The following is a 16,273-nucleotide window of genomic DNA, read 5'->3' on the forward strand; positions in this document are numbered from 1 at the left end:
ATTATTTCCTTTCGTCGCCCAAAACGGCCGCGTTTTAATAAGTGGATTCCGGAATTACAAAAATGCCACGGCCGTGGCACATGACACATTGGATTATGTTGTTTTTTATTTTTAATTTCACTTTTGTATATCAATCTTACAAAAATCATAACTCCACCAATTTTAATCCAAATTTCATGGGATTTTTTGCATTGTGTTCATCTGGATCTCTACTTTTTTATCATGATTTTTCCAGAATTTTGTGATGAGTGGATTTTAATTGGTATAAGGGTTTGTGACATGTATGCATATTTTGTACACTTTGCCAAAACATTTGTGAAATGGTGATACTTTATCCAATGGCTCCCAAATCTTTTATGCTTAAACTAGACCCACTCATGGTGATTTTGGTGTAGAGTTTGTGAATTTATCATTGCTGGTTTGTGAGTTATGATTTTTTGAATTAGGGTGTGACAATTTGTGTCACACCATTGATGCCCAACTTCATGATTTTCATTACCATGCTTCTTGACCTCCAATTGATCTGATTTTTTGCATGAACCTACTCTTGTATGTATAGTTCACATGTGAATTTTCTTGGATTTATTTGTGGCATTTCCTAATTGTTTGAGATTTTCTCCCCTGTTTAGTCATATGTTGACTTTTTGTGACACATGTTCCCATTTCATTTGTGAAATTCTCATACTTTATTAGATGGACATGAAATTTTACATGAGATAACTAGACATCCTCATCTTTGCCATGGTTTTAGTCCCATTCATTTATCATACACCATCTCTGACTTATGATTTTTCTAAGTTGATATATGTTTGGTTGACTTCTTTGAGCATGTTCAAAATTGCTTTGACTTTCTGATTTTCATTGACTGCATTCCACTTGTCCAAATGGGATGAAATTTGACATGCTTACCATGCTGTGGGTTGTGATTGATCTTGATTTATTTGGTGATTTTTGGAAGTGTTTGAGATTGCTTTTGAGTTAAGTCTTGCTGTTGACTTCTATGAGCTTCTGTTTGCTATACTTTGACCTAAATTGTTCATGAAATGATGATGATGATTGATATGAATGTGAACCCAATTGATTTTGTTTCTTGAATGTTTGAACATGATTTTGGACACTTGTCATTTGCTGTTTTGACTTTCTCATTCTCTTTTGGCCCTAGGCTTGTCCTAGTGGTCCTGTTACTCACCTTTGAGCTCATGTTTTCAGGTTGACCAACAAATGACCAATGAGACCAATTCTTTTTGATTGAGCTTGCTTGAATATCATTGTCTAACTTATTTGTTTTGTAGGTGGCTTGGCTCACATGCCTTAAGCCTTATGCCTTGCACATCCATTTGCTTCTGACTGACTGTTGACTTCTGTTTCCTTTTGCTTTGTTTGAGGTTGTATACTAATGTCTGCTTGACTGATTTCAGGTACTTTAGTTGCTTTTAGTTCCTTGTGAACTTTGCTTTGCTTTGCTTGATAAGCAATTTGCATTGAGGTATACCTTTCTATCTTCATGTAGTCTGGAAGACCTGGCCTGTTACTTGGCCAGGCAACTGTCTGAAGTCCTCCTTAAGAGGCAATGTTTGTGACTGTTTACTTTTGTCCTTGCATAGAGTCAAAGTCCTCCTAAGTGAAGAGGCAATTGGCAGAACCCAAGGGATATGCAACCTATCCCCTGCTATTCTGTGTGTCATCTGTTTTGCTCGCACCACTGTGTTGATGCATTGCAGATAAAAACCCAAGATCTTGTACAATTGTACAGTTGAGTCAGTATCAAATGTGTAGAAGGGTTCCCACTTTCTGAACCCACACATTCTTGTCTTAAGCTCTCCCCGGCCAGGGATAAGAGCTGTGAAGTCTTATCTTCACTCACCTTTCATCTGCTTCACCTTAGCCCCTCAATGGCAAGGTTAAGAGCACATTCACCCAGTTCCAGAGGTTTGTTTGTTGAGGTTGATATGACCCCTCGACTAAAACCTAACCCTTGTTTGAGCCACTTGCTTGTGTATAGTGTGTGCTATCTGTGCTTGTATGTTTGTTTGACTTGCTTCCTGTGCAAGTTAGGGTTAGTTTAAACTTACTTCCTGTGCAAGTTAGGTTTTGCTTGGCTTGCCTCCTGTGCAAGTTAAGTGTGTGTGTGGCTTGCTTCCTGTGCAAGTCATGTTTAGGATAGGCTTGCTTCCTGTGCAAGTTAGCTAGAAACCTTAACTTAGGGGTGATTTTGCATGATAACATCTAGGCTCGAGTCGTAGTCTCCCTAGTGTTGTGTCTCCCTCTGTTATCTGGTTAGGCTAGTCCTTTATCCCTCCGTAGGGGAACTACGTTGCCCTGATCCTCATACCAGATGAGGTACGTAGGCAGGAGATGAGTTGATCTCTCCGGGCGCCTGTGTCTTTGTTTTGTCTTGTTGTGTGCTTGGAAGCTGATGTAAGTCCATCGAGTGGCATTTGGGTTCCAGTGTGGGTGTGTTTGGTTCGGATGCTGATGTAAGTCCAGTGATTGGCATTCAGGCTTCACGTTTGCCTTTGTCTGTGTTTGTTTGAGTGCGTGTCAGCCGAGCTACGAATGCTCTGATTCTTCTCTCGTCCGAGAAGATACGTATGCATAGGATGCGATATCCTAGCGAGCATGTGTCGTTTCCCCAGTCCGAACTACTTCGACTCTGATGTCTATGCCTGATAGACTAAGTAGGCCCAGGATGCGATATCCTGCCGAGTCAGTTTCAGTCAGTTTCGTGTGTCTCTTTCAGCCAGTGTGTGTGTGAGTTTGAGCAGTGTTTAGCAACCATTTTCCTTCCTATTGTGCGTGGATCCCGTCGAGTACGACGGATGCGTAGGGGTGCTAATACCTTCCCTTCGCATAACAGACTCCCGAACCCATTCTCTTTGGTCGCGAGACCATGTTTTTTTCCCAGGTTTACTCTGAGCGTTTCCTTTCCCTCTTTTGGGATAAATAACGCACGGTGGCGGCTCTGTTGTTCTTGTTTTCCCGCCGGTTTTTCGCGTGATGCGACAGCTGGCGACTCTGCTGGGGAGAAGAGAAGTTGACCTCTTGCTGGTCCATCTTCCCTAAGCGAGTCTCTCCTAGCGCTCTCTAGGATAGGGTTTGGTTGCTATTGGCTATTATTTATTGCATTCATTTGTATATATGTGCATTTATCGTTTGCATTTATTGTTTGCATTAATGTTTGCATTCATTCATTATTTACCTGGCTGGCTGGTTGTCTGTTTCTCTCTGTTGGGGTGGGAGTTACATGAGGTAAAAGGCCCAATACCCAGGCCATGAGTGAAATCTAGGATACTTAGGAATAGAGTGATTCATGGGAAGCGGGTGGTATTGCGCCACTTAGCGGAACATTGATATCACGAGCAGTTCAGACCCTGGTGGGATATTATCGTTACATACTTCGGGTGTGTATATGATGATATTCTGCGAAAGGTTATTTATGCTGCGTTTCTCTCGACCTTACCCTGGCCTAGATGACACCCGTGAGTGGGGAGGGAATGATCATTATTACAGGTACAGTTGGTGACTTGTTGGTGACTTGTTGGTGACTTGTGATCCTGTTGGTGACTATTGGTTCAGAAGTTTGGGGTCTCAGATGACTTTGGGTTTCAGATGAATTTGTGGTTCCGAGTTCAAGCCGAAGCTTTGATCCTGTGTTCTGAGAGACCCAGCCAACCAGTCGTGTCTGCATTATTTGCATCATAGCATATTTATTTTTCAAAAGAAACGCAATAAAAAAAGAGATACAAAAAAAAAGGGGAAGAGAAAAAGAAAAAAAGAAAAAAAAACTAATCCCCGCATGCATATCATTTCTCAGGTACATTCCAGAGCTTGTTCACTGATAGAGATGGCAACAGTCCCAGAGTCGAAGCGGAAGACTTGTTCCTACAGCTTTCACCGTGAACCTTTGACGTCTCTGATTGAGTTGAGCAACCTTATGACCAGTGGTAACCAGAAGGGGTTTGTTGATCAGTATGGAGATATTCTGACACTGTTGAAGATGGTAGTCGATCCGGTGCCGTTGCAAACTCTTCTACAGTTCTACGACCCAGAGCTTCATTGTTTCACCTTTCAAGATTATCAGTTGGCGCCTACTCTTGAGGAGTACTCCATTCTGCTGAGTGTCCCGGTCCGGTATCAGGTTCCTTTCTTGGATGTGCCCAAGGAGGCTGATTTCAGAGTTGTTGCCAGAGCTCTCCATTTGGGTATCAAGGAAGTCAGTGACAGTTGGAAGTCCAGTGGGGATGTTGTAGGATTGCCTTTGAAGTTTCTGTTGAGGGTAGCTAGAGAAGAAGCAGAGAAGGGAAGTTGGGAAGCCTTTCATGCTCAGTTGGCCGTCATGATCTATGGGATCGTCCTGTTTCCGAGTATGCCCAATTTTGTTGACTATGCTGCAGTCAGTATTTTCATTGGAGGAAATCCGGTTCCTACTCTGTTGGCTGACACTTACTATGCTATTCACAGTAGGCATGGTAAGGGTGGGGCTATCAGGTGTTGTCTCCCGCTTTTGCTCAGATGGTTCTTGTCTCTCCTGCCAGTCAGTGGACCTTTTGTGGATGCTCAGAGCACGCATAAGTGGACTCAGAGGGTTATGTCTCTTACTTCCTATGATATCGGATGGCAATCTTACCGGATGGATGTGCGTAACGTCATTATGAGCTGTGGAGGATTCCGTAATGTGCCACTCATAGGGACTAGGGGTTGCATCAATTACAACCCGGTTCTTTCTCTCCGCCAGTTGGGGTTTGTGATGAAGGGAAGACCACTTGAGGCTGAGGTAGCAGAAAGTGTGTATTTTGAGAAGCAGAGTGACCCGGCCAGATTGGAGCAGATAGGGAGAGCTTGGAAGTCTATTGGTATGAAGGATGGATCTGTCTTAGGGAAGAAGTTTGCCGTTGCTATGCCCGATTACACTGATTGGGTCAAGGAGAGAGTAGAAACTTTGTTGTTACCCTACGATAGGATGGAGCCGTTGCAGGAGCAACCACCTTTGATCCTTGCTGAGAGTGTGCATGCGGAGCACTACAAGCAAGCCCTGATGGAGAATCGCCGTTTGAGAGGGAAGGAGCAAGATACCCAGATTGAGCTGTACATAGCCAAAGCTGATAGGTTGAACTTGGTTCATCAACTCAGAGGAGTGCGAGAAGAAGATGCTAGCAGACTGAGAAGCAAGAAGAGATCCTACGAGGAGGTGGAGAGCATGTTAGATACAGAACACCGGGAGTGCTTGAGGCTGCGGAGGGTTGAGGCCAGCTATCAGAAGAAGATCGGAGACTTGGAGAAGCAACTCAGAGATAAAGACATCCAGTTGAAGAAGGAAGTAGACTTGAGACAGGCATCAGAGAACCACCTTGGAGGAGAAGTGGTAGAGCTTAGACGACAACTGAAGGAGAAGATCACTCTTTTGCCAGAATGTTCAGAATGTGACCTGTTGATAGACCAGTGTCAGTACTTGAAGACTCTCATTCCGGGAGGCCGTTTGTCTTAGCTTGCATCTTTAATATGTATGTTGAGAATCACCTCCAGGCTTGTTGGATGGGATTCATTGTTGTACTCCGATTGTTTGGATTTTCTTTGTCGACTTTGTTGTATGATCCTGTTGTTCATATAGATGAGGTTGTTGGTTTCACCTTGTACTCATCACTCTTGTGTATGTTGTTTCTGTGCTTCTGTGTTATTCTCGCTGCAGGTTGCCATCTTTTGGGGATGACTCAGGCTCTTTAAATGCCTGAGGAATGAACATATCATGTGCATCATACGCATCATTAGCACCATACTCATATCATTTTGCATAACAGGTGTTCTTGGTCGTGACTTCTCACTCTTGGTTCCTGTTCAGGCAGGATAGCTGATCAACGTCCGCACCGCTACTCAACAAGACTGAATCAACAGAGAGGTATGGATCAAGTTCAAGCTGAGTTGGCTGAGATGAAGGCTAACATGGCCCAGTTTATGAATATGATGCAAGGGGTTGCGCAAGGTCAAGAAGAACTTCGAGCCATGGTTCAGAGACAAGAGGCTGCAATTCCACCGGTCAACCATGCTCCGCCAGAGGGAGGCCCGGTCAATGATAACAATGTTGCTGCTGCTGTACCCATCAACAACTATGCTGTAGGTGATGAGTTGGGGGGTATTCGAATCAACGGTCAACCTATTGCTCCAGATGCCGCTAATGCCAGAGTAGTCCGTGCCCCGGCCCGTAATCCTGCTCCGATTGTTGACAGACAAGAGGATATGTTTTCTCTGCTCAGTGAAGACGAAGACGTTCTGGGAAGGGTTAATGAGAGGGATCGTAAAGTTGATGCCCTTGCTGAGAAAATTAGAGCTATGGAATGTCAGAATTCTCTCGGTTTTGATGTTACCAATATGGGATTGGTGGAAGGTTTGAGAATCCCTCACAAGTTCAAAGCACCGTCCTTCGATAAATACAACGGTACTTCTTGCCCTCGCACCCATGTGCAGGCTTATTATCGAAAAATCTCTGCGTATACTGATGATGAAAAGATGTGGATGTATTTTTTCCAAGATAGTCTATCTGGGGCTTCTTTGGACTGGTACATGGAATTGAAGAGAGATTCTATCCGATGCTGGAGGGATCTGGGTGAGGCCTTTTTGAGGCAATACAAACACAACATGGACATGGCACCGAGCCGGACTCAGCTGCAGAGTCTTTGTCAGAAATCCAATGAAAGCTTCAAGGAGTACGCCCAGAGGTGGCGTGAACTGGCTGCTAGAGTTCAACCCCCTATGCCGGAGAGGGAGTTGACAGATATGTTTATCGGCACTCTTCAGGGTGTGTTCATGGACCGGATGGGGAGCTGCCCATTCGGTAGTTTTTCTGATGTTGTCATTTGTGGAGAGAGGACTGAGAGCTTGATTAAAACTGGGAAGATCCAAGATGCTGGTTCCTCTTCTTCTAAGAAGCCATTTGCTGGGGCACCTCGTCGAAGAGAGGGTGAAACTAATGTTGTTCAACACCGCAGAGATCAGAACAGAATTGAATACCGTCAAGCTGCTGCAGTAACCATTCCGGCACCTCAACCTCGTCAACAACAACAACAAAGAGTTCAACAACCGCAACAACAACAACAACAGCAACGTCCGTATCAGCCCAGACAAAGGATGCCTGATCGACATTTTGATTCGCTACCCATGTCGTACGCCGAACTGCTGCCCGAACTACTCAGGTTGGGGATGGTTGAGTTGCGTACAATGGCTCCGCCTACAGTATTGCCTCCTGGGTACGACGCCAACGTCCGTTGTGACTTTCACTCTGGGGCACCAGGGCATCATACTGAGAAGTGTCGGGCTCTCCAGCACAAGGTCCAAGATTTGATCGATGCCAAGGCGATCAACTTCGCTCCAGTGCCTAACGTCGTAAACAACCCTATGCCTCAGCATGGTGGGCATAAAGTGAACAATATTGAGGGGAAAGAAGCTGAAGATCTGGTTGTTAATGTTGATGATGTTTAGACTTCTCTGCTAGTTGTGAAGGGCCGTCTGCTGAATGGGGGTGTCTACTCGGGCTGTGATGAGGATTGTTTGGGCTGTGCAGAATCTGAGAATGGTTGCGACCAGTTAAGGGCCGGTATCCAGGGTATGATGGATGAGGGTTGTTTGCAATTCAGTAGGGCTGTAAAAGATCGTGGAACAGTGTCAACTATCACCATTTACTTTAAACCGTCTGAAGGACGTGGACAAAGGGTCGTTAGTGCACCTGCAGCAAATGGTACCCCAGTTACCATTTCCGTGCCTGTAACCATCAGTGCTCCAACTACTATCGCCGTGTTTGGAAGAAGGGATGTTGAGAATAGTAGAGCCGTGCCGTGGAAGTATGATAATGCTCACCACAGTAACAGAAGGGCTGAAAGTCAGACGAGACCAGTGAATCAAACTCCAGTGACAATTGGTTTACCGAATAGAGTTCCTGCAATTGTTGGTCCGGCCGTGGACAATGTAGGAGGTCCAGGAGGTTTTACCAGAAGCGGTCGTCTGTTCGCACCACAGCCTTTGAGGGACAATAATGCTGAGGCTCTCGCCAAAGCAAAGGGTAAGCAAGCTGTGGTTGAGGAAGAGCCTGTCCAGAAGGAAGCGCCCGAGGGGTCATTTGAGAAGGACGTGGAGGATTTTATGAAGATAATCAAGAAGAGTGACTACAAGATCGTAGATCAGTTGAATCAAACTCCGTCCAAGATTTCTATACTTTCACTGTTGTTGTGCTCTGAGGCACACCGTAATGCCTTGCTGAAGATGTTGAATCTGGCTTACGTGCCTCAAGAGATTTCTGTCAATCAACTGGAGGGTGTGATGGCCAATGTGAGCACCAGGCATGGTGTAGGATTCACCAACCTGGACTTACCGCCTGAAGGGCGGAACCATAACAAAGCCTTGCACATCACCATGGAGTGCAAGGGGGCAGTGTTGTCTCACGTATTGGTAGACACCGGGTCGTCGCTGAATGTGTTGCCTAAGCAGATTCTGAAGAAGATTGATGTGGAAGGGTTTGTGCTTACTCCCAGTGACCTGATCATTCGTGCTTTCGACGGATCCAAACGTTCTGTGTGTGGGGAAGTTACCTTGCCTGTGAAGATAGGTCCTGAGGTATTCGATATCATCTTCTATGTTATGGACATCCAGCCCGCCTATAGTTGCTTATTGGGGCGTCCATGGATTCATGCAGCAGGGGCAGTCTCGTCGACTCTCCATCAAAAACTCAAGTATGTCTGGAACGGTCAGATTGTGACTGTGTGCGGTGAAGAAGAGATTCTGGTGAGTCATCTATCCTCGTTCAAGTATGTTGAGGTGGATGGCGAGATCCACGAAACCTTATGTCAGGCGTTTGAGACTGTGGCTCTCGAGAAAGTGGCGTACGCTGAGCAGAGGAAGCCAGGTGCTTCAATTACTTCTTACAAGCAGGCTAAGGAGGTTGTTGATTCTGGCAAAGCTGAAGGCTGGGGCAAGATGGTGTACTTGCCTGTCAAAGAAGACAAATTTGGCGTTGGTTACGAGCCTCTCCAAGCAGAGCAGAATGGTCAAGCGGGTCCGAGTACTTTTACCAGCGCTGGGCTGATGAATCATGGCGACGTCTCTGCAACCGGTAGTGAAGACTGTGACAGTGATTGTGATCTGGACAACTGGGTTCGCCCGTGTGCACCAGGGGGGTCTATCAACAACTGGACGGCTGAAGAAGTGGTTCAAGTTACTCTTCTGACAGAGTAATTTTCTGTTGTTTTTTTCATTTTGCATGAAAATCCTACGATCTGCCCAAGGCGTAGTGATTCATTGTAGGGCCTCATCATGTTTTTAATGACTATCATTAATGAAGGACATTTTTTGCAATCAAACTTTGTGATCCCTGTCTTTCTATTTTTTGTTTTCATTTTTTTCAAAATAACAATAAAAATGGCAATGTTTTTGTTTCTGTGACTTTATTGAACTCTTTTTCTAAAACAAAGCATTAAACATGCAGAAGCGATCTTATGGCATTCACTATGAACAGTTCTGTTATGGCTCAGTATGATTTCGACAATCCCATCTACCAAGCTGAAGAGGAGAGTGAGGAAGACTGTGAACTTCCTGCAGAATTGGTCAGATTGCTGAAGCAGGAGGAAAGGGTCATCCAACCTCATCAGGAGGAGTTGGAGGTTGTTAATTTGGGTACTGAGGACGCCAAAAGAGAAATCAAGATTGGGGCTGCTTTAGAGGACTCTGTCAAGAGGAGGCTGATTGAGATGCTGAGAGCATATGTGGAGATATTCGCCTGGTCATATCAAGATATGCCTGGGTTAGATATAGACATTGTGGTGCATCGATTACCTCTTAGAGAAGGATGTCCTTCGGTCAAGCAGAAGCTTCGTAGAACGAGTCCTGATATGGCAACTAAGATCAAGGAAGAGGTTCAGAAGCAGTGGGATGCAGGTTTTTTGGCTGTTACAAGTTATCCCCCATGGGTGGCCAACATCGTTCCTGTGCCGAAGAAGGATGGCAAAGTCAGAATGTGTGTCGATTACCGGGATTTGAATAGAGCGAGTCCGAAAGATGATTTCCCATTACCTCACATTGACGTATTGGTTGATAATACGGCTCAATCCTCGGTATTCTCTTTCATGGATGGTTTCTCTGGATATAATCAGATCAAGATGGCGCCAGAGGACATGGAAAAGACGACATTCATTACACCTTGGGGCACGTTCTGCTATAAGGTGATGCCATTTGGGCTAAAGAATGCTGGTGCTACCTATCAGAGGGCAATGACGACTCTCTTTCATGACATGATGCACAAAGAAATTGAAGTGTACGTAGATGATATGATTGCGAAGTCGCAGACAGAAGAGGAGCACCTGGTTAATTTGCAGAAGCTGTTTGACCGGTTGAGAAAGTTCAAGCTGAGGTTGAATCCGAACAAGTGTACGTTTGGGGTGAGATCAGGGAAGCTGTTAGGCTTCATTGTCAGTGAAAAAGGGATTGAGGTTGATCCAGCGAAAGTCAAAGCTATTCAAGAGATGCCTGAACCGAAAACGGAGAAGCAAGTCCGTGGGTTTTTAGGGAGATTGAACTACATTGCAAGGTTCATATCTCACCTAACTGCCACATGCGAACCAATTTTCAAACTGCTCAGAAAGAATCAAGCGATCAAGTGGAATGATGACTGTCAGAAAGCTTTTGACAAGATAAAGGAGTATTTACAAAAACCTCCAATCCTTATACCTCCAGTTCCAGGGAGACCTCTGATAATGTACCTGTCAGTGACTGAGAACTCGATGGGGTGTGTATTGGGACAGCATGACGAGTCTGGTCGAAAAGAGCATGCCATATACTACCTTAGCAAAAAGTTTACCGACTGTGAAACAAGATATTCACTGCTCGAGAAAACTTGCTGTGCTTTGGCCTGGGCTGCTCGCCGACTGAGGCAGTATATGTTGAACCATACTACCTTATTGATTTCTAAGATGGATCCAGTGAAGTACATCTTTGAGAAACCGACTCTCACCGGACGTGTCGCCCGTTGGCAGATGATTTTAACAGAATATGATATTCAGTACACGTCACAAAAGGCCATCAAAGGTAGTATTCTGTCAGACTATCTCGCCGAGCAACCGATTGAAGATTATCAACCTATGATGTTTGAATTCCCTGATGAAGACATCATGTATCTTAAGATGAAAGATTGCGAAGAGCCTTTTGTCGAGGAAGGACCGGATCCGGATGACAAATGGACACTGATGTTTGATGGGGCTGTGAATATAAATGGTAACGGTGTTGGGGCAGTATTGATCAATCCTAAAGGTGCTCATATACCTTTTTCTGCCAGATTGACGTTTGACGTCACCAACAACGAAGCTGAGTATGAGGCTTGTATCATGGGGATAGAAGAAGCCATTGATCTGAGGATCAAAACTCTTGATATATTTGGAGATTCCGCTCTGGTGATCAATCAGGTCAATGGAGATTGGAATACGAATCAGCCGCATTTGATTCCGTATAGAGATTACACCAGAAGAATACTGACGTTCTTCAAGAAGGTGAAGTTGTATCATGTCCCCCGGGATGAGAATCAGATGGCTGATGCCTTGGCTACTTTGTCGTCTATGATCAAAGTTCATTGGTGGAATCATGTGCCACATGTTGCGGTGAATCGACTCGAGAGGCCGGCGTACGTGTTTGCAGCCGAGTCTGTTATGGGTGATAAGAAGCCGTGGTATTATGACATTAAGAACTTCCTCAAGACTCAGGAGTATCCTGAAGGTGCGTCGAAGAATGACAAGAAAACCCTGAGGAGGCTAGCTGGAAGCTTCTATTTGAATCAGGATGATGTGCTGTATAAGAGAAACTTTGACACGGTCTTGCTCAGATGCGTGGACAGACCCGAGGCGGACATGTTAATGCAGGAAGTTCATGAAGGTTCCTTCGGTACTCATGTCGGCGGACATGCAATGGCTAAAAAATTGTTGAGAGCGGGTTATTACTGGATGACTATGGAATCCGATTGCTTCAAGTATGCTCGGAAGTGCCATAAGTGTCAAATTTATGCTGATAAGGTGCATGTACCACCAAGCCCCCTGAATGTCATGAATTCGCCTTGGCCGTTTGCCATGTGGGGCATTGATATGATTGGGAAGATTGAGCCTACTGCTTCGAATGGACATCGCTTCATCTTGGTCGCGATTGACTATTTCACCAAATGGGTGGAAGCAGCTTCCTATGCTAACGTTACCAAACAAGTGGTTACCCGGTTCATCAAGAAAGAAATCATCTGTCGTTATGGAGTTCCTGAGAGAATCATCACTGACAATGGTTCGAATCTCAACAACAAGATGATGAAAGAGCTTTGTAAAGATTTCAAGATTGAACATCACAATTCTTCTCCTTACAGACCGAAGATGAATGGTGCTGTAGAAGCGGCAAACAAGAATATCAAGAAGATTGTGCAGAAGATGGTCGTTACGTACAAGGATTGGCATGAGATGTTGCCTTTCGCTTTGCATGGGTACCGTACCTCAGTACGTACGTCGACCGGGGCAACCCCTTACTCCCTTGTGTATGGTATGGAAGCTGTCCTACCTGTTGAAGTGGAGATCCCTTCTCTGAGAGTTTTATTGGATGTCAAGTTGGACGAAGCCGAGTGGATTCGAACAAGGTTTAACGAGTTGAGCCTTATCGAGGAGAGACGGCTAGCAGCTGTATGCCATGGACAGTTGTATCAGAGAAGGATGAAGCGAGCCTTTGATCAGAAAGTGCGTCCTCGAAGCTATCAGATCGGTGATCTAGTTTTGAAGAGGATCCTCCCTCCCGGTACAGATAACAGGGGCAAGTGGACTCCTAATTATGAAGGTCCGTACGTTGTGAAGAAGGTCTTCTCCGGTGGAGCCTTGATGCTTACAACTATGGATGGTGAAGATTTTCCGTCTCCTGTTAACTCAGATGTAGTCAAAAAATACTTCGCATAAATTGACCCGCTGGACAAAAAGAAAAAAGAGTCCAGGCAAAAAATGGGCATCCCGGCGAACCAAAAAAACAGAAAAAAAAGGTTCGGGCAAAAATTAGGGATAAAATGAAAAGAATTGGTACACCCGGTAAGTCGAAAACCCGCAAGGGCGGCTTAGGCAAAAATGGGTATCCCGGTGGATTGAAAACCCGAAAGGGCGATCCAGCCAAAAGAGGGATTAAAGCGAAGACTACAGTCTGAGTTGTCTGTACTTCATCAAGCTTTGTCATCTGCCATCTCGAAAGATGTGATCCGTCCAGTCATTCTTCTCAGAAAGCAAGGAGTTGGGAGGAAAACTGATGATCTGTGAGTTATAACAGAATTGGGAAAATAGTGGATGCCGTGTTCACGTTGCCATTGGGATAGATTTTTCCTTTTGTGCGCAATTACCTCTTTCTAGGAATTGCCTCCCAATGTATTTGCCTTTTCAGGCACATTTTCAATCAATAAAAGTCGTTATTCAGATAAATGGCTCTTTTGTTTTTATTTTTACTGTTTTGTTTGCAAAATGTCCGAATTTTGATAAGCATTGCACATAAAACATGAAGGCTACACAATAACGTGCAAAAAGATGAAACATTTGAAAATCATTTTGAATGTTGAGGACACTTGAGCGTATCTTGTCCATATATCCCCTGGGGGCATTTTGTTGTGCTGTTTTTCAGGTTGGCATCTGTAAGGACATTTCCTCAGCAGATATTTTCCCCAAGCAAGTTTGGAAGCTATCAGAGCTATGTTCCCCTGCGGAGACGTCTGTGGATAGTGCCTTCTTTTCCCTAACGGATCTAAGGATTGCCTATCCCCAGCAGGCCTGTATTTGCCGATTTCCTCCCCGAGTGAGGCAGGTTCATTGAAATTTATCTCCAACATTTATCCTATCTGTGGACTGAAGGATATCCCCAGCGGAGTTTACCTCTCCCCAGCAGCAGTGCTATTCTCCAACATGAGTGAGAAGTCGTTGCTCTCCCTGCAGAGTCCCCCCGCAGAGTTGGAGTACCCGATCAGTTTTGGCTCCCCAGCCGGAATTTTTCATCATTTTTGCATTCTTGCATTTTAGTGATCATTGCATCCCCAAACTGCGTAGCATTCCCATTCAATATGGAGCATTACGCCATAGAAAAATTCAAACATATGCATTCATGTGTTAACCTCACCAGACCATATCCCCGGCAGAGGCGGATCATTTCATTCAACATCAGCACAGCAAGTCTGCTACAGCTGCTCTTGACAGCGTTCAGGATTGATATCCCCACAGAAGTTTATTACCTCACCGGTTGGTGACAGAAAGTTTGTTTCTCCCCAGTGAGACCCCCAGCAAGTGGTCAACCTTGCCTTGACATATCTAAGATGTCGTTCTTGTGATACCGGTAAGTGTCATGCCAGCACCCGCGTGTGTTTCTTTGTTTGGTGTCGGTAAACACCATTGTTTCGGTGTCTGTAAACATCGGGTATTCTCTCCAGTCATCAGTAAATGTCTGGTCATCATTTTTGGTGTCGGTAAACACCATTGTTTCGGTGTCTGTAAACATCGGGTTTTCTCCCCAGTCATCAGTAAATGTCTGGTCATTTTTTGATGTCGGTAAACATCATCTTTCGATGTCGGTAAACATCGAGTCTTTTTCTGCAGTCATCGGTAAATGTCTGATAATCCCCAGCTAGAAATCCCCAGTAGAGTCATCGGTAAATGTCCTATCTGGTTTCCAGTTGCAAATATTTGTTTTTTCCCTTAGTGAAGTGTTCCCCGATCATCGGTAAATGTCTGGTCGTTTTTTGGATGTCGGTAAACATCATCTTTCGATGTCGGTAAACATCGAGTCTCATCCCAGTCATCGGTAAATGTCTGGTCATGCTTTGTTCCTTGTTGATAAAATCAAGATCTCCAGAAGTCGTCGGTAAACGTCTTGTCTGATTACACCACAAAGATTTTGTTCCTCCCCAAGTGGAGACGCCATCGGTAAATGGCCCCGTTTTCTTCGATATCGGTAAATATCGGATCCCCAGTTGCAGTAGCCATCGGTAAATGGTCTCACTGAAGTTGATATCGGTAAATGTCAAGTTTCTTTGAAGACACCATCGGTAAATGGTTTTGCTTCCTTTTACATCAGAAGTTGTTTCCCAGCAGCCGTCGGTAAATGGTCTCGCTGAAGTTGATATCGGTAAATATCGAGTTTCCAGTTTCTAACCATCGGTAAATGGTTTCGCCTTTCTGAAGTTGTCAATTGCAGGCATCATCAGTAAATGACGTGGTTCTTTTTGTATCATATCCAGTCGGTGCAAATTTCTACGGTTCTTTGGTATTCAATCCCTGTTTACCCTGAAAGTCTGACAGCCGTAGCTCTCATCCATTCGGGTTCCCAGTTGATTGAATAGGGGCAGCTGTAGCACCTCAAATTTGCACCTATCATTGTACATACATTCTCATATTAGGTCATAGCATAACATGGCCCACTGCATAGCATTGCATTGTTCCATTTGCCTCAAGTGCAAGCCAATCAAGAAATTAGGTCAAACTGATCAGGAGATCAGTCAGTCAAGCAAGCAAGCACAATTCTCAAGGAGCCAAGGCCCTAGGGTTGGTCCTACATGTTCACATGACTTGGGGATCCATTTGAAGTGTTTTGGTCAAGGATTGGATGTTCAGAAGTCATCAGTCAATGCACAGTCAGTCAGAAACCCTAAAAGTCAACTGTTGGTCAACTGTCCATTTAATCAGTGATTTGATGAATGGAAATGGTTTGAGAGGTCTCATTCATGTCCAAATAGGCCTCATACAACATGTCAAACATCACCATGGAAGAATTTGAAGCCAGATCAGAAATTTCCAAAAATGGAAACTGGACCTGTAACTGAAACCTGCCCAAAATGGAAAGTCTTGATCCTCAAACTTACATCATGATACAAGCTTCAAATGAATTTTTGCCCAACATGAAAGTTGAAGATCTTGTTCTCCCATTTCCAAAAAGTCCAAGAACTCTCAATTCCCATGTATGGTTGGCAAGTTATGATCGAATCGTTTTCAGAAATTTTTGAACTTCAAAAGGCCATATCTCTCAAACCATTTGGCCAATTTGGGTGGGGTTTTTTCCTACAAGTCACATTTGATCCCCTCTTTCCAAAAATGTAACTTTCATTCACCAAAACATCACCATGCAAAATGGAATTTTTGAACTTGCCTTAATTAATTTCAAGTGAGTTGAATTTTGACTTTTCAAAATAATCATTTTTAAACCATTTGGCCAATTGAAATAGTTCAGAAATCATGTTTTGGTCATGTTACCAAGTCCTTTTGTG

The sequence above is a fragment of the Lathyrus oleraceus genome, chromosome 2 (genome assembly GCF_024323335.1).
Source record: "Lathyrus oleraceus cultivar Zhongwan6 chromosome 2, CAAS_Psat_ZW6_1.0, whole genome shotgun sequence".
Lineage (NCBI taxonomy): Eukaryota > Viridiplantae > Streptophyta > Magnoliopsida > Fabales > Fabaceae > Lathyrus > Lathyrus oleraceus.